Source organism: Erithacus rubecula, assembly GCF_903797595.1.
Source record: "Erithacus rubecula genome assembly, chromosome: 11".
Classification (NCBI taxonomy): domain Eukaryota; kingdom Metazoa; phylum Chordata; class Aves; order Passeriformes; family Muscicapidae; genus Erithacus; species Erithacus rubecula.
This window is the reverse complement of record NC_136663.1, coordinates 8,858,626-8,882,834: the sequence shown is the minus strand read 5'-3', so window position 1 is coordinate 8,882,834 and position 24,209 is coordinate 8,858,626. Positions and strand designations below refer to the sequence as shown.

The 24,209-nt window shown below is 61.0% G+C and overlaps 1 protein-coding gene across 1 annotated transcript in view; it reads right to left on the bottom strand.

The window, feature by feature from the left end:
• NMUR1 (neuromedin U receptor 1) overlaps positions 1-23,340 on the bottom strand; it is a gene marked incomplete at its 3' end in the record, with an annotated part of 36,840 nt that extends 13,500 nt beyond the window's left edge. Inside the window, exon 1 of the mRNA XM_079315295.1 lies at positions 22,517-23,340. The remainder of the gene's footprint in view (positions 1-22,516) is intronic.
• Between the last annotated feature and the right edge of the window lie 869 nt (positions 23,341-24,209).

Below are 24,209 nucleotides of genomic sequence, written 5' to 3'. Positions count from 1 at the left end.
AGCCTTAGAGCCCTGTGATCCTGCATCTGGGAGCGACGATGGCTTTTTCGGCTGTGCCCCACTCGACGGTAGGAGCTGCTAGCAGCTCCTCTCAGCATCCCTCCAGCTTTGGATGCTCCTGCTTTTGCTCCAGATGTGAAACAGGGGAGAGGTGTCTTGTTTCTCTGCTTCATCTCCCCATTCCATCTTCTGCCTCCTCTCGAAAAGTCTCACCTGGCTCAGGTGTGCACCGAGCCACTCTGTCTTGCAGGGAATCCCTCTGCCAGGGACAGAGATTCCCAGCTCTCCACCCTCCAGACAAACCACAGCCCTCCTCCCCTGGGAAAGAGAGAAGCAGTGGGTGGAAGAGGTGGATGCAGGGGAACTGGAGCTTGAGGGTCCTGCCTTGTCCTCCAGCACCTGACAGGGCACCTGGGGACTGCTCAGTGGGGACCAGGATTCCTTGCTTGGGGTCTGGCAGATGAGGGCTTTGAGCATCCTGTCCTGCCCCATAACAGTGTGAGTGAGGAGCAGGAGCTCCTTACACTGTGATAATGGTGAGCCTGCAAATACCTGGGTTAAACCACAGGCTCTGTGAGGGTCCCTGTAGGTCCTGCACAGGCTCAGTGCCAGCAGGACCAGCCCCCAAACCTCTCAGTGGGCAGTCAGGCTCTCCTCAATCCCCAGTGCAACTCTTTGCTCTGGTCTGGCTGCTTCAGGAAGGATTCCCTTGGCTCCTTTACCTGATGACCTCTTCCCTAGGGAAACTGGATATCCTTCCTGTCTCTTCATTGCTGCCAGATTTTCCCCTGAGCCTCTCTCCATAAGGTACCAGAGGACCCTATTAGCAGAGGATAAGGCCACCAGAGGGGACTTTGAAGAGCCCAGGGTTGGCCCAGGAGCTCCCACTTTGCCCATATGCTGTGTCAGGGTGTGTGGGGGCTTTCCATTGCTCTCAGCTTCACCTGCTGCAAAGTTTACACAGGCTTGGTGTGGAGTTTTCCTTGTGGCCTCTGCAGTGATCCAGGAGGTCCAACAGAGCAGCAGTGGAGGTGGTGCTCCTCATGCCATCGTCAGGACAGGAACATGTCCCATATGGGGCTGTGAGCCCCCTCCCCCCGCTCCACCCCCCAGCCACAGCTCCAGCCAGACCCCTCATCCCCACATCTTCAGCAGAAAGCCTTTGCCTGCTCTTCCCCCAGCTGCTCCTTTCCCTGGGGAGTGACCCGAGCTCCCCATCCCCATGTCCTCCATCCCTCTGCAGTCCCACAGCCCCCAGCCCTGGGAAGCTCAGCAGCTGTTGAACCAGCAGTGAGCCAAGATCCCGTCACAGCAAAGAGCAGCTTGGTGCACCCTCACACTCCTCTGTCTGCCTGCCTCCATCTGCCAGCTCTTGTCCTACATCTTGGCTGGCAGCACCATGTGAGCAGCATCTGCCCCTTCCCGTCCCTCTGTCCTCTTCAGCCTGCCTGCACAGGATGGACATTTGGGTCAAAGGTCCTCACAAAGCTTTGGAAATAACACGGAGGCCGAGGGCTCAGCGGGGCAAGGGAAGACACTGCAGGACACATGGTTTGACCAAACCAAGAGATGCTGAGCTATTTACCCTGGGAAACCCCTTTCCAACTCAGCATCCTTAGAAGGGATCAGGCCACATGTCCTGGCTTTCCCCATTTCCCTCTCTCCAACCAAGCTGGCTGCTGCCTGCCCAGTGTGGCTCTAAGTAGCTTTTCTAAAGCCCTGTCCAGAGGAAGCTGCTAATCCCCGTGGCTTCATGGCCAGCAGGATCACTGGAGTGGGCAGCAGCTCTGGGGGTGGCAGGGTGGAGGGATGGGGCAGGTCCCCAGGGGAAGGGGGCAGTGAGTGGACATGCCCCCAGGAGCATGAGCAAAGCCACTGGCTATGATGGTGCCTGGCCTGGTCGGGGCCCCAGAGCTAGTGGCAGGACAGGAGCAAGGATCTGTGCCTCAGAAAAAGCAGCTCCATCGATTTCCATGAAGCAGATGTCAGGGTTTAGAAATAAATCACCTCCAGCAGGAATGCAAGCAGGGGAGATGTAAAACCCACGGTCTCCCAGTAGCCGTGGAGACTGGGACCAGAGCAGAAAATGGGCGCTGCACCACCGGGACTTGGGTGAGCCGCCCATCACCCCCATCCCTCCCGTGCCCACTCCCCACGGAGCCCCCGCTGCCTGTTTCCACAGGGAAGCGCGTTTCCCGTGGAACGGGAGGACGTTCCCAATGCGGGCAGCTTTTCCGCCAGGATTTCTAAAAATAGTATCTCGGGACAAGCCAAGAAACCAAACCAAAACAAAAAAAACCGAAAAGCTTTATTTTCCTTTTTTCACTCTTTTAATGCGAAGCTTTTGCGGTTCCCCTGGGAGGACACCACCCTCCCCGCCTCCGTGCCCGCCCCTCGCCCGGGGGTACGAGGGGGGAGCTCCGCGGCTCCGGGACCGCCCCCCGCCCCGCATCCCCCCCGAGTCGCCATGGCGACAGTGACCTCACACGGGGATGGGCGAGTGGCCCGGTCGCGTAGCAACAGCCCGGTGACATCAGAGCCCGGTGCGGTTCCCACGGCAACCCGCGGGGCAGGGAGGGAGGCAGGGGCCGTTCGCGGGGGGGACCCCGGGCCGCAGGGGCCGGGACAGCCATGGGGTACCCCCGCCCCACTGCCACCGCCTGCCCGAGATCCCCCCAGCCCCGCGGCAAAAGGGGCAATGTGAACAAATCAGCGTTTTTAGGGACCTCACCCCGGTGAGGCCAGCGGCGTGGAGGGGAGGCAGAGTGGGGAATGAGTCCCAGCAGGGGAGAATCCCTCATGGGGGTCTCGGGGGGCAAAAAGAGGCAACGTACACCCCTCGCCCCCAAAATTCAGCACCGTTCAGCAGCACCTCAACCCCGCCCGGGAGCACCAGCCCCGCCCCGGGTCCCCCCCCATGCTGGGCAGGGGACGGAGCTGATGCGCTGTTGGGGACACGGCAATAGCGGCTCTTGCTGGAGAAGCACGGAAAGGTTTGGGCTGGGCGCCCCTGGGGTGGGCGGGTGAGTGCATGTCCTGCGAGAAGCACCTGGAGCTGCTTCTTGCCCCCAGGCAAACCCACGTGCACCCTCCATCCCCGGGAGCTGCATCCTTCCCCTGCCACTGAGGGCACCTCTCACCCGCAAACGCACTCCCAGAGCCCGCACACACTCTGCCGTGGCTCGCAGCCCAGCCTCAAGTGAGGCCAGGGGAAAGGAGAGCGTTTTTGGACCCTCGATAACCTCTCACCACCCTGGGCCACCAGTCCCCGAGCTGGGACGGTGAAGTGACGCTTAGAGAGGCGCCCGGTGTCACCGGAGGCTTTTGGAGGAGTTAATCCCCAGCGTCACCGGTGTCCCCGCTAGATTAGCCGCTAGATTGCACTCGTGCTTTGTGCACGGCGAGGGAGCTGCCAGGTACTTGGCACAGGGTGCTGGAGGCAGCCTGCTCACCCCAGCGCTCCCCACCACGCAAGACGCAATTCCGAATGGGACTGCAGAGGCTGGGAGAGAGCCAGCTCCTCCAGCCCCGCCGGCAGCCAAAAATAACCACGGCAGGGTGACTTTCAGCGGGGAAGTGATCTGCATGGCGCTACGGGCAGGGTGCTGCGCTCTGAAAGGCTGCTGCCTCCAGGGCAGCGACTGCTCATCCCTCGGGATGGAAGTGGCAAGGATCAGGGGATACTTTTGGTGGGGGAAGAGGACTGGATCTGTTTTGCAGCGCGTCTGGACACATTCCCGTCAGTGGAATAAACACTCCTTCCTGGGACAGCTGGCTCCACAGGAAAGCACCTACGTGCCAGCCACTCACCATCACTGGGAGAGGCTGGATTCATCCCCATGACCCCAGTGCATGCTGCAAATTCCCCTCATGCATTTATTTCCCTCTCGGTCACTGTGACTCACGCTCTCCATCTGCCTGTTTACAGGCTGTTTTCCCAAGGTCCCTGCGGAGGCAATGACTGGTTGGGAGGAACTGGGCTATTCGCCCAGATCCTTGAGGGAAAGCCCCCAGAAGTCTGAGAGCAGGAGGGAAGAGGCAGGGGCTGGACGCCTGCACACTGGGACCTCTCTTGAAGGGACAGAGGCCACTGTGTGTCCCAAGCCTGGCTACACCCACAAACTGTCTACACAGGAGCCCAGGGCAACGCCAGGTCTGGCACCACCAGCCCTGCCTGGCATTGCCCCGGCAGCCAGGTGCCTGCAGGGCAGGGGTGGGTACCACCCACAGGACTCCAGCTCCAAAAGGTCAAGTGTCACCAGCCGGGAAATGGCGCCGGCGCTGCCTCCCTTCATCTCCCGTTCTGGGGGTCTGGCATGCCAAACCCTCTTGGGACAGGGATGAAGGGAAAGCTCTCAACAGAGTCACAAAGGAATGGAGGACTGATGACAAGAGAAGGGCAAGAAGATGGAGGGAGCTCCCAAGGGCTGACAGGTCACCCTTGAAATAGCTCCAAAGGAAGGTTCCCAGTGTGAGCATCCCCTCTGTGCACTGCGGCTCTGCTTCCCAGGGGATGCTGAGGCACAGGGGAGGAGAAGCATCGAGGGGGGAGGCTGTGCTTTGTGGCTTCACGGTGCATCTGTGCCCTTTGAATCCCCATGAGAATGTGGAGGTGGTAAAATGTCACCAGCTGGGCCGCTGGGAAGGGGGCCGGACGTGTAAAACCCCAACAAAGGGCAGCCATTGTCTGGGGAGAGGGGGGGTCGGCGGGGGAGCCCGCTGAGTGCCCCTCGCCCCCAGCTCCCACTACCCCACAGCTCAGGTGCCAATGAAAAGGCAGCTTTATCCCCTGAGCCCTTCGTGGGAGGTGATGCAGACCCCCGGCATCCCGGGCCATGCTCCAAACGTGCTCCCTAGGGAAGCAGGGGGAGCTGGAGGGGAGCACGGTGTGCCCCAGCCTCCTGAAATCTCTCCAGGCTGCTAGGGCTGCTTTCCTCCATCCCATTCCCATTTCCTGGCAAGCCTGACCTGCGTGGGCAGACGGGAAGATCCCATTCAGGCTCGAGCAGCCCGGCCCCCCCGCCCATCTTCTCCATTTCAGGGCCTTTTATGGCCATTGCCTCAGGCAGGGCGCTGGGTCCCTGCCAGGCAGGGGGAAGGGACAATGGTGGGGCCACCTGGGGATGCCCTGAGGGCGGCTCACCCTCTGCAATCCCTGGCACTGGGTCCTGCCGGGGAACAGCAGCGTTTGCCTCCTGTACACTTCCAAGTTTACTTTGTGCCTGCTGCCGTGCACCGAGACAGATGGATCGAGGGCTAGTCCCAAATACTTGGCAAGGGTGTTGCAAACTCCACAGTGGAGGAATTGTGGCACAAAAAGCCCCTTTCCCCATCACGGAACAATGCGGAACAGCCCAGACAGGCTTTGGGATGAGGTGTCAGAGAGCTGGTGGGCACAGAGTGGCTGGAGGAAGGTGAGTCCTCACCTCCACCCCGGAGCTGTCGAGATCCCATGCTCTACCTTGGAGCCATCTGCACAGAGGCAGAGGCAAAGCAGTTCCCCAGCCCCAGGATGAAAGGTGTTCCCGCAAACATCACCCATCACTTCCTCCTCCGTGGTGGGAGCTATGGAACAGGTTCTTCAGCAACCCCCTGGCACGGCGACAGGACAGGGAGAGGCCGGGAAAGGAGCCAGCCGAGACTTGGCTCCGCCGTGCAGACCCGCCCTGTGCGCCGGCGGGAACGGCGCACCCCAAACCCTGTCTGTGCCAGTGGGAGCTGGAGGGGTGCTGGAGGGTGCTGTGTGCACCACTGATCTCGACCAAAACCCCCTGGGAGGCAGCTGGTGGGGAAAACAATTTAGTGTGCTCACAGTGCTGGGACCCAATTCCAGCCAGCAGCTGAGCCAGGTGGCCAAGGCTGCATCCTACTCCACTGGCTCAGTGGTGAGATCCTCCCAGCTGTAAACCAGGGTCCCAGCCAGGGTCCTCATCCCTGTTCCTGGGCCAGGGGCTGCTGGAAATGGAGGGCAGATGAGCTGGCAGTTCTGCAGCACATGTATCCCAGTGTGAGCCCAAGTGTGGGAGTTTACGGGGCTTTGACGCAGGAGATGTGTGATGGGGGAATTGTTGCCAGGCTTGGGGAAGGATCCAATCACACCAGGGTGCTCTCGGCAGATTAAGGATTGGAAAGCTCTGGTAATTACTTTGCAGTATAAAAATAGGCCTGGCTTTATCCCTCGCCCTGATCTCCCACTCCTGCCTCTCCCTGCCCCACTCCTTCCCCCACCCAACGGTGAGCAGATGCCACGTACCCAATGAGCACGGCAGGAGGGCACAACACAGTTGCTGGCCTGGTGCTGGCATTTCTGGGTGGAGGGGGTAAAAAAGATGGAGAGGGGGTCTGGAATGGGGTGGTGACAGCAGCACAGCAATGGCATCTGGCTGGCACGTGCAAACTGAGGATCAGGAGTCTGGGAGAGGAGCCGGGGCACGCACAGAGGCGTCCCCACAAACTGCAGGCTTTGTGCCAGGGAAGCAAGAGTCTGGAGACATCAGCAGAGCAGATGCCTGGTCAGGAGAGGACCATGTCTCTGGGACCATCTGACACAAAGAGGGAACATGGCTCTGGCACTGGCCATAACCACGTGCTGGTGGCTCCAGCAGGACTCAAGAGAAGGCTGCTCCATGCACAGAATATGGAGCAGCATGTTTTGACTCAGATCAGTTCCCAGACCTCTCATTTCCCTTTGCTGGGGTCTGGGAACATGTGGTGGTTGGAATCACGGAGGCAAAGTATGTGGAACACACTCCTGCATATACAGTCCCACCTGTCTTCTCACCTTCCCCCACAATAGCTCTGGCCAATCTGTGTCTCACAGCAAAGTCGGAACATGAACTCTCTTATCCCATCCTTGCACAGCGGTGTATTCGTTTGCCAGAGCCTGGCTGGCCCAAGCCAAAGCAAAAGCTGCTCCCTGCACCCTCCCTGTGAGGCCTCTGCAGCACAGAGCATGCAGGCAGCATTGCAGGCAGCACTGCAGGCAGGAGCCTGTAGTCTGGCAGCGAGCCCCAGCATGTTCCATGCAGCCCGTTCAGCCCTGCGAGCTCCCACCCACCCCAGCCCCGCCGGGGAAACGGCTCAGCTGCATCCAGAGGCTTCTGGATGGGGGGGTGGCAGCTGCCAGCCCGTTCCAGGCCGTGCAAACCTCGAGCTAGTGGAGCAGAGCTATAAATATCTCCCCTTGCGAGACCCGGTCAGGCAGCCGAGATCACGTCAGGGGAAGCGCTGCCCTGCTGCAGGTCTCTGAGCCTCGGTGCCTGCGCAGCACAGCCCCGGAGTCCCCCCATGTCCTGGTTCATGGCCAGGGCACTGGGGTGCAGAGCCCAGAGGTGGCTGGCACAGCAGTGGGCGGATCATGTAGGCAAGCAAAGACGGCATTTCTGCCACTCGCAGAGAGGCAAATGCCAGCTCCGCGGATACCCCATCTACCCCTGAGGGACCCCCAACCCTCCTTTAGAAGCGCAACACCCCTAAGCCCACCTCAACTGTACAGCACCACAAATGCCCTGCATGAGACCCCCACGCCCATCCACACCTTCACCCCTTCCTGCCGCACCCCGGGCACTCTGAACCCCCTGCCCACGTGCAAATCCTGCAGCCCCTCTGCACCATTAAACCTGCGGCAGAATGGATGACTAGGGGGGCAGAAACCCCTCAGACGTGGGGATGGCGGCAATCCCTGCTCCCTGCAGAGCCCCCAGCCCTGAGCAGCCCCCAGCCCGGGAAGGGGGGAAATGCTGCCCTGGCACACCCAATCCTCGCACCACGCACCGTCGCCCCCAGCCCGGTTTGCAGACGGACAACACTCCCCTCCCGCCGGTACTTTTCCATACACACCCTCCATAGTCCTTTGTTCTGGCAAATCCCGGATCCAGCCCGCTCTCGGCATGGGGGCTGTATATACCCCCTGGCCTCCCCGGCGTCACCCTCCAGCGAATCCCCCCTGCCTTCCCCGCTGCCCTCGGAGGGGGCGCGGGCGAGGGTCCCGGGACTCGGGGGTTGAGCTCCGGCCCGGCCGCCCCCGCCCGCTTGCCTGGCTGCGGCCGCTGCCTCCTTCGCCTCTGCCCGGAGCCGGGACACCGGAGCCGCCGGGGTGCGCAGCCGCCGCGGGGCAGCGGAGCCTTCCAATGGTACCGGAGCCACCCGGGGCACCGGAGCCTGCCACGAGTACCGGAGCCGCCCGCGGGTACGGGAGGCGCCGAGCTGCCCGGCTGCGGAGCCGCCCAAAGGTACCGGAGCCGCCGGAGCGCGCCGGGTACCGACCCACGGTACCGACCCGCCGGGACCGCTCTCGGTGCCGCCGCTCTCCTCCGCTCCTCCCCGCCCCGCGCCGTTGTCTCCCGCTCCCCCGGGCCGCCACGGCGGGGCCCGGCCGGGGGGGGCTGCGTGCTCCCCGCCCCGCTACCGGGAATAGGGACCGGGGCTGAGGCTGAGGAAGGACCCCGGTTCCCCCCCGCCCTTTCAGTCCCCACTGCAGTGGCGGATCTGGTCACACACACCCCACTTCGCTGCAGGGCTCTCCCCCTCCCCGCCCCAAATATCTGCTCCTGCATGGTCTGCCTGGCCCCCACAATAATGCCGTCTCCCGTATCCCTGGTTTCTGCTCCCCAGCATCCCAGGTTCCCTCTATCCACATGCAGAGTTCTGCTCTTACCAGACCCTTTTCTTCCACCCACTCTTCAATCTCTGCTTTCAGGGCTGTTGCTATGGGGTGGCCCACAGCTCTCCCATTCCTGGGGTGTAGATGACCCCCCCCCCAGCCACAGATACATTCAGTCCCACCACAAACACAGCCCTATCTGTGGGGCTCCCTGCCTCTCCCAAAGCAGGTCTCACCTCCCTTTCCCCTTGCCATAGGGACCATCTGTGCTGTGGGAAGAGGTTGCTCTGCTAAGGATCTACAGCTGGAGCAAGCAAGACCCCAAGATTAGATGGGGCAGGATGTCAAGGGGGCATGGAACATCCCCCACGCAAACCAAAAGGGTCTCCCAGTGTGCACTAAGGAATATGCTGGGGCTGTTATGAGGACAGGGAGGTTCAGCGGGCACTTGAGGAGCACAGGGAAGGGGTGACCAGTCCCTCCCGCTTGGCCCTGAGCTTCCCATGCAGTGATGGAAGGATGCAGCCAACTGGCTGCAGAGAGATCCCAGCAGGGCCACAGCAGTCCCAGCTTAGGGCTGTGCTGAGAAATTCAAGCAGCGCCAGACAGACTCTTTGCTTGCCTTGGCTGTGCCCCCCGCCCAGCAAAGCGCCCGAGGGCAGTCGCAGGCCACCCGCAGATCCAACCTGTCTCTGGCCACCCACCTCCCGAGCCCAGTTCTGGGTCACTGCCACCCCCCTGTCCCTGCCCAAGCTGCTGCAGATGAGCAGATGCTGATCTGCTCTCCTCGTGGTGGAGGACGACTCCCCGGCAGGAAGGAAAGCCGAGCTGCTCTGGCAAGGAAAAGGCAAGTAAAACCCCCTCACTCCCTGTTCTAGTGGGGAAATCTGCACAAATCCAGTGTTATCCTGGTGGTTTGGGGTTGGAGCAGTGCCCAGATGCTGGCAGTGCCTGCACGGTCTGGCACAGCCCTCCCTGGCCACCCGGACTCTGTGCTGAGACCGCGCCAACTCGCTTCACCCAGGGCGAGCACTGACAGCTCCCTGCTGAGCGTGGCTGGAGCGGGCAGCTCAGCAGCCTCGTCGGCTTTGCTGCTGGAATGAGCCGAGGAGGAGGAGGGCTGGTGCCCCAGCAGGGAGGAGGGGCTGTCACCAATCTCCTGGGGACACTTGGCCAACTCATTGCTTCCAGTCTCTGCTGTTCCCTTCCAGCTGCCTGGGCTGGACCGGAGCTGCTTGGATGGAGATGGCTGTCCTGGGAGCTATCTGTCCCCTGGCAGGGGCCAGGGGATACCGTGGATGTATGTGAAGGGGACAAGTGTAGGAGCTCAGGGCTCTGTGGAGTGGAAGAAGTTGGATGACAGCAGTGGGATGGAAGGTGGCACCACAGCACAGTGTGCAGGAGGGAAACTGAGGCACAGTGGCTGCGCCCAGGGGCAGGTGGGAGGCTTTGTCCAAGTCTTTGGAGAGCAGTGCCCGGGTGGAGTGGGCACAGCACTTCCCGGGAGGGCGGCACAGCCGATGGCGACCGAGATAATGCTGAAAATACGCCAGTGGCTTTGTTACTGGTGACAATGGCCCGCAGTATTTTTAGCTGTTGTAGCCGTAGCGACAGAACAGCTTCTCCTGTCCAGCTGCTGTCCCATCCCGCCCTCAGTGTCACCGGGCCCCCATGGCCCCCAGGGCTGCTTCCCGGTGCTGTGGATACCGTAACGTTAGAAACTAAACACAAACACCTCACCCGCTGCCACCCCCGGCTGAGTCACGGCACTGCCTGCTCCCCTCGCCCCTGCCTCTCTCTCCCTCCTGCCCACCCCCAGCCCCAAAAGCAGTAGCTGGTGCCCCCCAAGCCCGCCCGACTCTCACTTACATCCCAATTGCCTCTCTCATGGCAAAGCTTGGGCTTGGCTTCACTTGCTCCCATCTCAGGACTTCAAGAGATGGGGATTTATGGAGAAAACTCTGCAAGGCAGCATCACTGTCGCCAAGCCCATGACTTTGGGACTACCCCACTGCAGAGAATCGAACCCTGGGCAGTGCCCAGCCCTTATCCCCAGACATCAGGGATAAAAAGTCAGACAGGAACAGGCAGAAGCAGAAGGAGCTGCTTTGCACTCTGTGTCAAGGGCCCGGCTGGGGTGCTGTGCCCCCTTGTCCCATTGAAGGAGAATGGGGTGTAGGAGCAGGAATTCTGGGGTCACAGTTGTGGTGGGACATGGGGGAACAAGGCAGCTCTGCTTGACCCTCAGGGGAGGTGTCAGCACCCGACTTCTGCCAGACCCAGCAAATTGATACTCTCATTTCACTTTTTGGGGTAACAAGGGACGGGTGGGATCCCATCCAACCTCTCAGGGGTGATGGAGTGTCCTGCTTCTGTGCTGTCCCAGCCCTCATGGGAAGTTTGGACTGGTTTTTGTGGAGCTGGCAGGCTGCTGTAGGGCACATGGGGCTGTAGCCCCATAGTCCAGGCCACACACACTGGCATGGCCACTCTCCTTCCATGACCCACATCTCCAGGCCCTCAGCACCCATGGGTGTTCAAGGGCTGGGAGAGCAGCTGCACCACCTCTTCTCTAAAATAAGGCCGTGGCCAGCAGGGAGGCTGGGGTGGGCGGCCAGGCTGTGACTATGTTAGGATGTTCTGGGGCTGAGGGCAGATCACATCACAGGGACGAATTAATTAACACCCAGCAGTTTTGGATGATGTCCCAGGCTTTTTTTCCATTTTCATTTTAGCAAACTCCCAAGTCTGCTTGGCGCCTGCCGAGTCTCGAGTCTGGTGGCTGGGGGGTGGCAGCACCCATGTAGCTGCCTAAATACCTGCAGGTACTGGGGTGGCATCATGGGCACCCTACTGGCTCAATGCCTCCCTGCGCCCCAAAATTCGGGTGCTCTCACTGACCCCGGGGGCCAATGCAGTCAAAAGCACTTTTCAGGGCCTGATGGAGCCCCTATTTTCCTGCTGTGGGTTTTCTTAACTCTCTGTCCTGCCTTCAAGAGGCTCACACATGCGCCTCGTGCCTGGCTTACAGCCTTGAAAATTATCCGGGAAAGGGAATTTTAAATAAAAGTTGTTAACACCCTCAAATAGGACTTTTATTACCCCAAAATGGTATGGGGATGAAGGACCAAGGCTGCGGGGTGCATGTGGGGGGGCTGGCTCAGATGAAGGGGTCTGGGGGGTGTCAGTATGTCCAGATGTGTCCAGCTGTGTGAGTGCACATGTGTCTGGCTGGGTGTGAGCAGTACAGCTGCGAGACAGTGTGGGGGTGCTTGCATTGAACAGAGCTGCACCGGGGCAGGGATGTCCCCACTGGGGCACATGGCACTGCTCGAGCTCAGTCCGCACCCTCACTTCCCGCTGATGAAACCGCTGCTCCTCCCTGTCAGGCCTCTACCTCCCCAGTGAAAGAAAGGGAGTGGCGGCTGGAAACATGCCCGTGCCTCCCGTGCAGGCGGCCCGGGAGAAGCCCCGCGCCAGCCAGCCTCGCCCAGCCCCCCAAACACCTTTAAATTTAGCTCTTCCCTCTCCAGCTGTGCGAGCCAGGCTGGCGGCCAAAACCTCTGCAGCCGTACACAGCCCTTGGAGAGCAGCCGCCTGCCTGGGCGGGCTTGGAGCCCCAGAAAGTGCCCGGTCCTCGCTCCCCATGGACCGCGATGTGGTCACCTCAGCCTAAGCCCTGGGAGAGTGCCAAGGGTTCACAGACACAAGGTCCTCCGAGGGAATTTGGGGCAGAGCTGAAAATGACTCCCCAAGCTCAAGGAAGGAGATCGGTGCTAGCAATAAAAGCCAGTCCAGCTCTGCTAGCCCAGAAGAGCGGGGAATCCAGCAGGCACGCCCTGTGCTCACCTTCTCTGCGCTGCCTGCCCCACAGCACTGCTCACCTGCACACACACACACATCACCCACCTGTGTGTGCGTGCTCAGACACGGCACACGCGTGGCACAGGTGTCCCCGAGGCTGTGCGAGCACGCGTGGGCTCACCTGGCCATCCACCTGCCAGCGCCCGCAGCCACGGCGGGCGAGCACACATGCAGACACGGAGGTGTGTGTGTGTTTGTGTGTGTGCCCTGTGCACGTGTGTGCACACACGCGAGTTCTGGGGAGTGGGGTGCACACACACGCGAGTTCTGGGGAGTGGGGTGCACTCACAGCGCACGGGGCCTCGCTGGGAGCGCGTGTGGGTGGGCAGCGCGCGTGTGGGCTGGCGTGTGCTGTGCCCAGGCACCACCAGATGGTGCCCTGCCTCCGTGTCATCTTTTGGGGACACAAACCTGCTCCCTGCGCAAGGACATGGAGGGGTTCATGAGGGGACACCGCCCTCTGTGCCAGGCAGAGCCCCCCACCATAGCCAGGGGAGAGTGACAGCTACGGTGACACCTGCCTGTGCCAACGCTTCCTTGGAGGAGATGAAGGAGGAGGATCAGCACCTTGGTGGCACTGGAGGAGGGGGCTTTGCTGCAGGGGGTGGGCTGGTAGCAGGCATGCAGGCACTGCTCGGGGAAGCTGCAGGGTCTGTGTATAATTTGAGTGGGTGGGCAGCTCCCCTTTCCCCATTTGAGTCCATACATTTTTGGGTGTCAATGGCCCCCAGCCTGCAGGGACCATAAACCTGCCCAGAATGGGAAATGTTCGACTCACACCTGCAGTCGTGGGGTGGGGGCTGCAGCGCGTCCCCATCCTCACTTCATGGGGCTGAGACCTGAACAAACTCACCACACACAGACGCGGCAGAGATGAGGGGAAGACTGAAGAGGGGAGAGCCGCATTTTCTGGTCCATCCCTCTCCCAGGTCTATGAGTTCCTGTCCCCACACCTCCTGCCCATCTGCCCCACGTGCATGGGTCCCTGCCAGGCTTCCCACCAGTTCCCTGTGGGCGCTGTGTGCCCCGGGGAGCTGCCATCGGGCCGGGAGGGAGGCTGGGGAGCCTCCCCGGCCCCGCAGCTCCTGCAAACCGGCTCTACCTGCCGAGGAGCCCAGACCTGCTGGGGAGCCCCGGCGGGTCCGTCCCCACCGCCTCCTCCGCCCCAGGAGCGGCCCCATCCCCACGGGCGAAGGGACCGGGCACAGCGGTGCCCCCGACACGCGGCTGGGAAAGGCTCTCGCTGCCCGGGAGGCACCAGCCGTGGGGTGCCAGTGTTTGGCCGTGTCACCCCTTCACACAGAGCCCGGCACAAACCCGCCCTGTGCCCTGACTCACCGCAGCACGGCTCTGCCCGGCAGATCCCGGGACACGCACGGCCGGGAGCGCCGGTACCGGCGGCACCCTGCGGGCGGCTGAGCCCGGCTCTGCCGTGAGCTGGGCTGGGCTGTGCTGAGCTGAACTGAGGCATCCCTACGTGCCGGCACTGGGCGCGCACCCCCGACTCCCCCCCAAACTGGGACGGACCCGCGAGCACGGGGATGTGGTGCGGGGCATGGGGATGCGGTGGAGAACACGGGGATGCGGTGCGAGACACGGGGATGCGGTGCGGGACAGGGGGATGGATCCTGGGCACGGGGATGCGGTGCGGAGCAGAGGAACGCGATCCTGAGCACGGGGATGCGGTGCGGAGCATAGGGATGCAGTGCGGGGCATAGGGATGGATCCTGGCCACGGAGATGCGGTGCGGAACAGGGGGACGCGATCCTGAGCACGGGAATGCGGTGCGGGGCATAGGGATGAGGTGCGAGACACAGGGGTGGATCCTGGGCACGGGGATGCGGTGCGGGACGCGGGGATGCGATCCTGGACAGGGGGACCCGCTGAGTGCGTGCGGGTAGAGGGTGACACACAGCGAGGGCAGGGCGGGCAGCAGGTCCCTGGCGAGGCCACTCCGCACCCCCCGCTGCCCTCCGTGTTTTCCCTGCAGCCTTTTGTGTGCGCGGCGCCGAGCGCGGGGAGGGCGCCCGGCCTTCCCCTTCCCCCTCCTTCTCCTCCCCGATCCCGCCCCCCGGCCGCCATTTCGCAGCGCCGGCCTCACCCGCGCCCTCTCCACATCATGGAGGACCGGCGGAGGCAGGAACAAAGAGCCCCCGTGCGCCCCTGCCCCGCCGCCGGGCACGGCCGTTCCCGGTCCCTCCGCCCCACGGGCATCCCCCGCTGTGCCCGGGCTGAGTCTGATGAGGAATGTTATTGCAGACCCTTCCCGAATTCGCGTGTGATGAGTTTGTGGCGGTCTCAGCCCGGTGGAAGCAGCGCCTGCAGTGGTCCCCAGGCGGCTGTGCCAGGGGGGCTCGGGGAGGGGCTGTGTGTGCACCCCTGTGTGCTGCTGTGACCGTGTATGCACGAGTGGGGCACTGGTGTGACAGTGTGTGCACATGCTGGGACACAGGGGAGGGCACATGGCTGGTGTGGGTGTGCGATGGCACCACAGCCGGCGCAGGTGGCCGTGTGCTCGGGTGTGACAGTGCAGGTGTGTCTCTGCACACGTGGCACCGTGTGCTGCAGGGCTGTGAGCGTGCCAGGCTGTGGGGTGTGACAGCAGGAGTGTGTGCACACGTGTGCACATCAGCACTGGGGTGTGCGTGGGAGCCTGTATCTGAGATGGGGGCACATCTGGCACACATGTTGAACATCCAGGCTGTGTCCCCTGTTTCTTCCTTCGGTGTGAGGGCACAGGGCTGAGTCTGGACCCCCCCTGGGCACTAGCAGCAGGGTCCCCAGACGGAGTGGTTCTGCTCTTCTTCCTCTCCCCAGCAGTTCAGTCCCAGCCATGCCCCAATCACTACTGGTCACACTGAAACCAACACCAGGGCTGGGAGGAGAGCCTGGGGTCCCCGCTGCCCTGCCCTGACCCCTGTGCCCATGGGTATGGCCCCAGGTGCCCCAGGGAGGGGAAATGGAGAGAACAGTGGCACTGGGTGGCATGTGTGCCTGGGAATGCAGGAGGCAGCTGGGATGCTGTTCCCTGGCCCTGCCCAGCCCTCCTTGCGGTGGGCCACATGCAAGGGCCTCATCCTGTCCTCTGAAGCCCATGGCATTCCTGACTCCTTCCCTTGTATTCCACCTGGTTTTTATTCTGTCCTCCCTTTCAGGTTTATCTTGTCCTGGCAATGACAGGCCTGTCTGTTCCACCACCCACTACACACTAGTTGTTCCCAGCTCACCCTGGCTTTGGGCATCACTCATTCTTTAAGCTGGGTGCAACCAAAACATCTCCCCTTCCACAGGGCTTGTATTGCCCACCCCTACCCCATATCCTTCCAAGGAGAAACCAATCCAAGCAGCAGTGCAGAGCACAGCTCACCTGCAAATGGGCCGGGGCCAGTGCCTGGTGCCATCCTCAGTCTCACAGCCCTTGCTTTTGCATGCATGAGCCTCCATCCCCCGTTATGCCCCACTACTCTACCCCATGGTGCCCTTGCTGGGTGCCAATCAAGGCTGTCAACCCAAAAATCTGCCTTCATTAGCTGCGGGTAGAAAACACCAGGGCAGAGGACACTGCGGGTGCCACCCCGCCCTGCACGAGCAGTGCACAGTGAGCAGTACCCTGATCACGGCTCCCATCCCTCCCTGGCGCCTTCCAGCCACCAGCATCAAGGCACTTTGTCAGCATTAAATATTCAGTTCTGTTCTCCATCCCCTCCCTGCGAAGGAGTTGAGCATGGCAATGAACTGTGGCCTGCCCGTGCCCTGTGCCTCTGGGATGTGTCTGGGCGGGTGCTGCTGCCAGGCTCCTGCAGCAGCGCCTGGGAGCACAGAGAGGAGAGACACATCCCCCAGCACACGGTCAGGTGGCGGCCCAGGGGACCAGGGTCACCTTCCCTCCTCACCAGCTGCTTTCCAGTGCATCCACCTGCTGCAATACAGGCTTCAGGTTGCCCTGCATCTCTGCTCCTGGTTTAGATCTGTCCAGGAGCAGCTCCCTCTTCATTACCCTCGTGCTCCTCCACCCCATAAGTACCAGCTGGCCTGTGCACCCGGTGGCTGTTGAACATGGATTAATGCCCATCAGGCCCCAAACAAGGTCCCTTGAGGGCAGTGGGAGCTCCCTGCATGCTGCAGCAGGAGCAGGCTGGGTGGCAGGTGGCTGTGGAAATCCCATGGGATGGTCAGCAGACGCAGGTGGCAGAGCTAAAGGGGGCCTGCAAGGAGAGAAATATGATTGGAGAGGGAGCCCTGAGTGCTAGACAAGGGCTGGGGCTTGAGGGTCCTGCTGAAGCAGAGTTACAGCAAACCCTGACCCAGAGCCAAGGCTGGAGAAGAGAAACAGAGCAGGACACAGAGATGTGTGAGCATCCCAGCTTTGGGAGTCCAAGCCAGCATCCTGGGCTGTTAGGGAGGGAAGGTCGCCAAAAACTTCAATCCACCAGGGCAACTGGGAGCTGAGGGAACTAACTGGGAGGCAGGACAGAGTGAGGGCACTGGAAGAAACAGCTGTCACAGCGTGGCAGGGACTGTTCTGCTGCCTGGGTATCACAGGGCAGGACAATGGCAGGAGTGATATTTTTCAGAGAGAAATAAATATTATAGTTGGGGAAAGAGAAGTGAATTCTGGTTGAGGAGAGGCTGGAAAGTGCCACGCCATGTCCCACCACCAAAACTGTCTACAATTCCCCGGGAGAGGGATAGGCAAGGGACTGAATTTCTTTTCACCTTCAGGTCCGTTTTCAGGCTTCCCTCTGTGGCCGTGGAGACCAGGAATGTGCAGTGTGTGGTGGAAATGAGAGCTCGAATCCTGCTCACGAGCACAAAGCGTGCAGGGACCAGGACACCAGGTCACAGGAATGTCCCCTCGCTTACTGCAAGGCAGAAGTTCCTGTCCACGGGAGGGGAATCATCCAGAGCAGCACCGTTCCTGGGGTGCACAGCTGGGAAGATTGGGGACCCCCCACGCGGGCTGGGAGAACCGGACTCAGCACGGCTGAGTGAGCCCAGTCCCAGCCTGGCGGCTCTCGGGAGCCCCGGGAACAGGGACGAGCCACCCCTGCCATTCCTGCAGCGTGGCATCATCGCTGCGCACGCTGCCGCTGCAGTAATTGCCGCTGGAGCAATAATTGCCGCCGGGCTGGGTGCCAGCGCAGCCCCCGGCACAGAGATAACTCAGTCTGCCCCTCCTGCTCGCCTCTGGCAGCCCAGGGACCCCCCCGGGGTGGGCGAGTGCGGAGGGAGGCGATGTGGGGCACTGGGGCAGCCTCCTGCTGCTCAAAGGCCGTTCCGTGCATCCCCCCACCCTAATTTGAGGCATCTGCTTGGCAAAGCCTGAGGGTTTCCCGTTGCAAAGGCCACCGGAGCATTTTAATAGCGTGCTTTTGCCTGGCTTCCTTCCTGGGAATAAACCACGTCCTGGTGATAGAGAGCATAAACCCCCCAGCGTTAACAGCCAGCGGCCAAAGCCGGGAGCGGGCAGAGCTGCACCCACCCCCGCCCCTCCCGGCTGGGGGGACACGACCTGCCCGAGCCCTGCCACGGGCCCGTCCCTGCTGCCTTGCAAAACAGGATGCAATAAAACCCCTCCGGGAGCCCGAGTGACAGCAGGGAAGGGCGGAGGGATGGCTGGTTGTGCTGGGTAGCTGCTGCCGGCAGCCTGCACTGTGGAGGGGTTTGGGGGGACTGTCCCCCTGTGCCCGGCAGCCCTTGCTTGCCCAGGAGTGGACACCACTGCCCCAGAGGAGTCACGTCCCAGGAAGGTGAGCTGGACCCCCATCGGTTCCTCTGTGCTCCCCCAGAGTGCTGCCTGCATCCTGGGGACAGGAAGGGACACTTGTCAGGTCTGGGAGTCACTTGCACTGAGCAGTGAAGGTGCTGCGAGTCCCCAGACTCACCATTGCCATAGAGTCTGGGAGGGTTTTGTCCTTGGCCTGCTCATCCTGAAGCTCTTCCCAAATTGTATTTTAATAATTAAACTAAATTTTAGACTGAACAAAGTGAAGGAAGAGCATCCCACGGGGCATTGTGAGTTACCCACCCATTGTCCCCAGCCCATGGGCAGCTCCAGCAGTACAAGCTGGAGCCCCCAATGTCCCAGGCACCCCACTGCTGAGAGAGCATGGAAACACAGTGATAACACCAAGGCCAGAGGGGAAGTTTCTGGAAAACTATGTCAGATAAGTCACCACAACGCCTGTGTTCTCAACCTAAATACTGACGGGTGGATTCTGCAGGGAGTTTTGGGCAGTTGTGGTTTTTATGGCAGGAAAATGGAGTGGGGGAGCTGTGGGATGAGGACATTTGATGCCCCTTTGCTGCCTCTGGATTGGAACTTGGCTTCTCTGGGGTGTGTGGAGTGCAGGCTGGGGCTGACAGGGGTTCAGGGCCAACCTGTGGCACAGGCACAGCACTCGGAGCCCCACGGCTGTGGGATGGGTCTGTCAGGGCTCATCCCAGGTGAGGGGCTGGCAGTCATGCCCTGGGTCCCCAGGGAGCTCCCACAGCAGCGCAGCTCAGGTGTGAACCCAGATCAAAGCCCTTCCTGCAGGTGGGGTGTGCTGGGTGCACCATGTGTGGCTTCTCCCCTGTCTAATAAGGAGCTGAGCTGTGGCACAGCCTGCCTCTGTGGAAGGAAGGGAAAGCCTCTCTCTCCCTCCCCCAGCTGCACATTTTTGCCAGTCCTGTTGACCTCAGCATGTTTGCAGGTTACCGCCCCTCTGTCCACACAGATGGAAATGTGGTCAAAGTTTATTGGAAGGACACCAGCCACACATGTGTGTGTGTTTGTGTGTGTTTGTGTGTGTTTGTGTGTATATAGGCAAAGCATGATGGTGTGACCTTTGTTTTCTTGGGAAGCTGCACTGAAAGGCAAAGCCAGGAGGGGAGGAAGCAAACAGGCAGGAAGGGGGAACACAGTAGGTGTATTTTCAGCTGTGCTCTGCCTCTCTGCAGCACGGGAAGGCAGCTGGGAAGGAGGGCACAGGGACAAATGGCAGCAGCAGGAGCCAGGTCCCAGAGAGCAGCAGAGGGGATCAGACTTCACACCATGCTGGCAGAGCAAAACCAGTCACCGTGTCCCACTGGAGCAATGTTTTGCCAGTCTGTGTCACAGACACCTGGCCTCATCACCCAAAGGTGCTTTCAGGATCATTACAGGGCATCTCTCCTGCAGAGAACAGCCTGGGGGCTGTGCACATCCCATCCTGCTGGGATTCCCATCTTCCTGGCACAAGGGCAATTACCCCCTGGTGCTTTGCTTGTGCCAGAGGAAATCCGCCGGTCAGGGCGCTTCCAGCAGGCACTGGAGCAGAGTGTGTGGTGATGGGGACCTTCAGCTGCTGTGACTTTCTTCCTCATGCCAGGCCAGGCTCTGGCCAGGCTTGTCCTTTCCAATCATACCAGAGATTGCTCTGCGGACTGGGCTCTGCTCCTCTGTGTTAGGCAGGTGACATCCTGACATCCCACTCACCTGTGGCTTGGTCTGCAGGAAGGAGCCATGCTGCTGAGCTGGCCACACTGCTGTGCTCGGCTGTGGCTGTCACTCAGCTGTCACTCCCTGTGTCCCTCCTGTGGAGTGAGGAAGTGGCAGAAACTTGGGTGTGCTTTGCCACAGGTACTGGGCTCTCTTGCTCACACACACACACACACACACTGTTCCTCCTTTTGTATCTGACAGGAGGCTGCTGCCTCCAGCCCGGCCATGGCTGATGGGTGATTTCACAGCGTCCACAGCACTTGATTCCCAGGGCACAGCCACTGCCTGTGCCCATTGCTGGGGTCACCAGGGTGCCAAGAGCAGGGCACAGTGTGGCTGTGATGGTACCTAGGGATGTGTGGGCTGTGGTGTTTCTCTGGCACACCTGGGCAGGCAAAAACATCACTCTCTGCTGCTGCCAAGGGGGCTGTGACAAAGGACAGTGTCCAAGAGGACTGTCCAGGGACAGAGCAGAGGGAACCAGCCCCTCCCCTCCTGTGGGATGGCAGTGTCCCCAAACCCAGTACCCCAGGCATGTGCCAAAAGGAGGATACCAGGATGACTTTCAGGAGATCATACCAGTCCCACATCCTGAGACATTTCATACTGCAGCCACAGTGTCACTTTTCCAGGGCAAAGGGGAGTCCCCTCCATCTGGGCCCAGAAGTCCCACTGTCCCTGGAGGCTGTTGTGAAGCCATACATGGAAGGACCCTGGGAACAGAGCTTGAGCTGAGAACAGCCAGTATTGGTCCTTTCCCAAAACTGCACCTAATCTGTCCCACCACCAGCCCCCCCCAGTCACCACTGCACATTGTTCCCAGTCCCTTTCCAGAGCAGCTGAAGGTCCTGGCTGTGCTGACAGAGGTTGCAGAGCCAGCGTGGAGGCCACAAGGCTGTGCCATTCCTGGGGGACAAGCCTGGGAGCAGGGGGACACTCAGTGCCCAGCTTTCCCAGATACAGGGACAAGGACCAGCCAATGCCCAAGTGCCAGAGCAATGCCATGTTGGAAGGATCCTGGCCAAGGCTCTCATCAGGGACCACCACAGCACCCTGGAGCCAGGGAAGTCAGCCCTGGTGACTCAGAGGAGAGAGAAGAAATTCAGACTCCTATGCAGCAGACTGGTTTCCTGGCTCCTCTAAATTTGCATAACAGTCCCTCAGCTGTTCCCTGGGGCCAATGGGACCCCTGTAGCAGCCGGGCCCCCTGCGGCAGCGCAGGTTCCTGCGGTCAGCCCCAGCTCTCGCTCTTGCTCATGCAAACAACTGCACCAACGGCTCCCTCCCCGCACGTGGGGAATGGCGAGCGCCCGCCCTCGGTCCCCAGCCAGGGCTCGTCCCCATCCCAAGTGCCTCGGGGGGATTGCAAGCCCAGCCGGAGTGCCTTGCTCTGCGTGGAGGCTCGGTCACGCTCCAGGCACAATCGGGGCAGCGGCATCCCTCTAACAACAGGGCGGGGAATGGTGACTCTGTGGGTGGCTGTGACCAATGTCTTCTCCATCCTCTGCTCACGCAAGGCTGGTGGCTTTGGCACAGAAGTGCCGCGGTGGCATCCAAGTTCACCAACGGTTCGCTGGGTGACTTCCCACAGGGCAAAGGTCGAGGCCCCTCGCGCTTCCCAGTCAAGCCTGATGCTTCCCCAGCACCCCTGTGAGTCCAGGAGCAAAGAGCAAGCCCAGGTGGGATAGCTAACCACACGTACCTGAACCCACTCCCCAGTCTCCCAGCTCCAGCCTAAGCCACAGTGTGTCCCCTCCCAGCCCAACCCAGGGGCCAGGGAGTCAGGGACAAGGATGGAAAATGACAGCCCAGATCCAGTGCCTGTGGTGCTGTTAGCCAGCTCCAGCCACTGCTCACCCCAGGAGGGAACCCTTCTGCTTCCAAGGACATGGCACAGCTTTGGGACTGCAAAATGCAGAGGTGGGGCAGGGCTGAGCTGGGGGCTGGAGGGATGCAGGCAGGTCCCACCTCAGCAGGGCTGGCTGGGGACAGAGCAGGGCTGCAGTTTCTGCCTGGGGCCACTGCTCATGGTACTGCTTGGTGACAAAGCAGCTGCAGGGACATCACATCCCAGGCCAGTTTGGCGTCCCCCTAAAGCTGGTAGCTGGGCTGTTAAGACTTTTAGGGCCAAATTTCAAATGGTTTGGGAAAGGTCTGTCCATAGGCACTGGGAAGAGAGTCTGGAGGTGCCCACAGAGCACCCAGAGTGGGGCAACAGCACCCGTGGTGCCGATCCCATCTGCTCGAGAGACCATACAATAACAGACTGCACGGAGCTCTGTGCTCGCCCCACCCTCAGCAGTGGCTCAGTGACACTGAGCTGTCCCCAACGAGCCCGACATATCCACCAGTGGGCAGCACCCCGGCTCCTGTCACCTCAGCCTGCTCCAGAGCCACCAGCACAACACCCTCCGCCCCACCATCCCAAACCAGCGGGTGCGAGGGAGGGAAGAGGGAAAGCGGATATAGAAAGGAGAAAAAAAAAATTAAGCAAATAAATAACAAAAGCCGACTAACCCCGACAAAACGGCGAGCGGGGCAAGCCGGGCACGTTTATTGAGGTGCAGGGGGGAAGAATTAAATACCTGCCGAGAGGGATGCACGGTGCAGCGTGGTCCAGGGCTCCTCCCGGCGGCGGCGGCGGCGGTGGCTGCCAGCGGCACGGCACGGCACGGCACGGCACGGCACGGCACGGCACGGCACGGCACGGCACGGCACGGCACATCCCGGTCCCGGTCCGGCCGCGGCCGCTGCCGGTGCCGGTGCGGGGCTCCGGCGCACAAAGGGCTCCGCTTTTAAAGGCGCTGCCGGAGCCCCCCAGCCCCGCAGGGCCCGGATTGGCGGGGCGGGCAGCGCTGCGGGGGGAGCCGCGCGGCGGGGAGAGCAGAATTAAACAAAAAGGAAAAAAAAAAAAAAAAAAAAAAAAAAAAAAAAGGGAAAAAAGAAAAGCAAACAACGGAGGGGAAAGTGCAATCCAGGCGCAAACACGGGGGGAAACAGCTCGGGGAGAATGTCCCGCGCACGGCTGCTCCCGCCTGCGGGGCTGGGGGGCTCAGAGGGGTCCCGGGTGCTGCGCGGAGGGGCCGGGTGGGAAAGGCTGGAAACCGCAAACCTCCTGAGTAAAAAATTTGTGAATGCCGGGCCTGGCGAGACGAGGTGGGCGGGTGTTTCAGTCGTGTTGTGGGTGCACCCCTTGCCGGTGCCCGGCCCCTCTCCAGCCCCGGCCTTCGCCTCGGGGCTGCCCCGGCCCTCCCCTCGGTTCTATCCCATGGCTGTAGCTGGTTTGGGTTTGGTTGGGTTTTTTTCGGGGGGAGGGTGTGTTGTCCGGAGAGCTGTGTTTTTCCAGCTCGTCGGCAGGGGGTATGCTTGTACCGAATAATCCAGTTCTTTTGTCCGGGATGCCGGCCCCCATCCCATCCCATCCCATCCCATCCCATCCCATCCCATCCCATCCCATCCCATCCCATCCCATCCCATCCCATCCCATCCCATCCCATCCCATCCCATCCCATCCCATCCCATCCCATCCCACTGTTGACAGCAGCACTGGCACTGTGGAGGGAGCTGCTGCTGGGTGCACCCCACGGGGTGATGGGTGAGAGAACAACTCTCTTCACCCTGTCCCACCTGTTGGAAGGTGTTTCCAGCCCCACCAAAGCTGCTATAAAGGGCACTGGCAGGAGGGGGATATTCTGGGATTCAGGGGCTCTGATGGAACATATTTAGAGTTTAGGCTGGCAGGACAGCCCTGGTATGACCAGGGATGCTCACAGTAGTGTGTCACACCTGCGTGTTTGGCCCAGGGCTATTTTACCTTCCCGGGTTCTGGGCATGTGATTGATCCAGCTACAAAGAAAAAACCCTTGCTAAATCCCACCCTGATGGGAAAAATTTCCACCCTCATCATGCTTCAGCCTTGGCACTTTGTTGTCCCACCCTTGAGTCCAAAGTGTTCCTGACCAGTTTTCTTTTAATAATTTCTGTGTTTTGCATGTGAAGCATCAGCCTTCGGTGCTGGGTACACCTTCTGCCAGGAGCAAAGGTACAGGGGTAGGACAGCAAGCAGGGTCCATGTGCAGCTGGGAATTGTGCAGGTGCAGGTACATGCAGCATGGATGGTCTGGGGATGGCTGTAGGAAGGGGAGGACTCAGTGGGGAAGTGAGAGGTGCTGGCACAGGCAGGAAGGCGAGTTCCTCTGGGAGCACCTATCCAAATCCCCTCGTTTGCTGTGAATTTCTGCTCGCACTGGGCTTTGTTCCCAGGGGAGGGGGCGAATG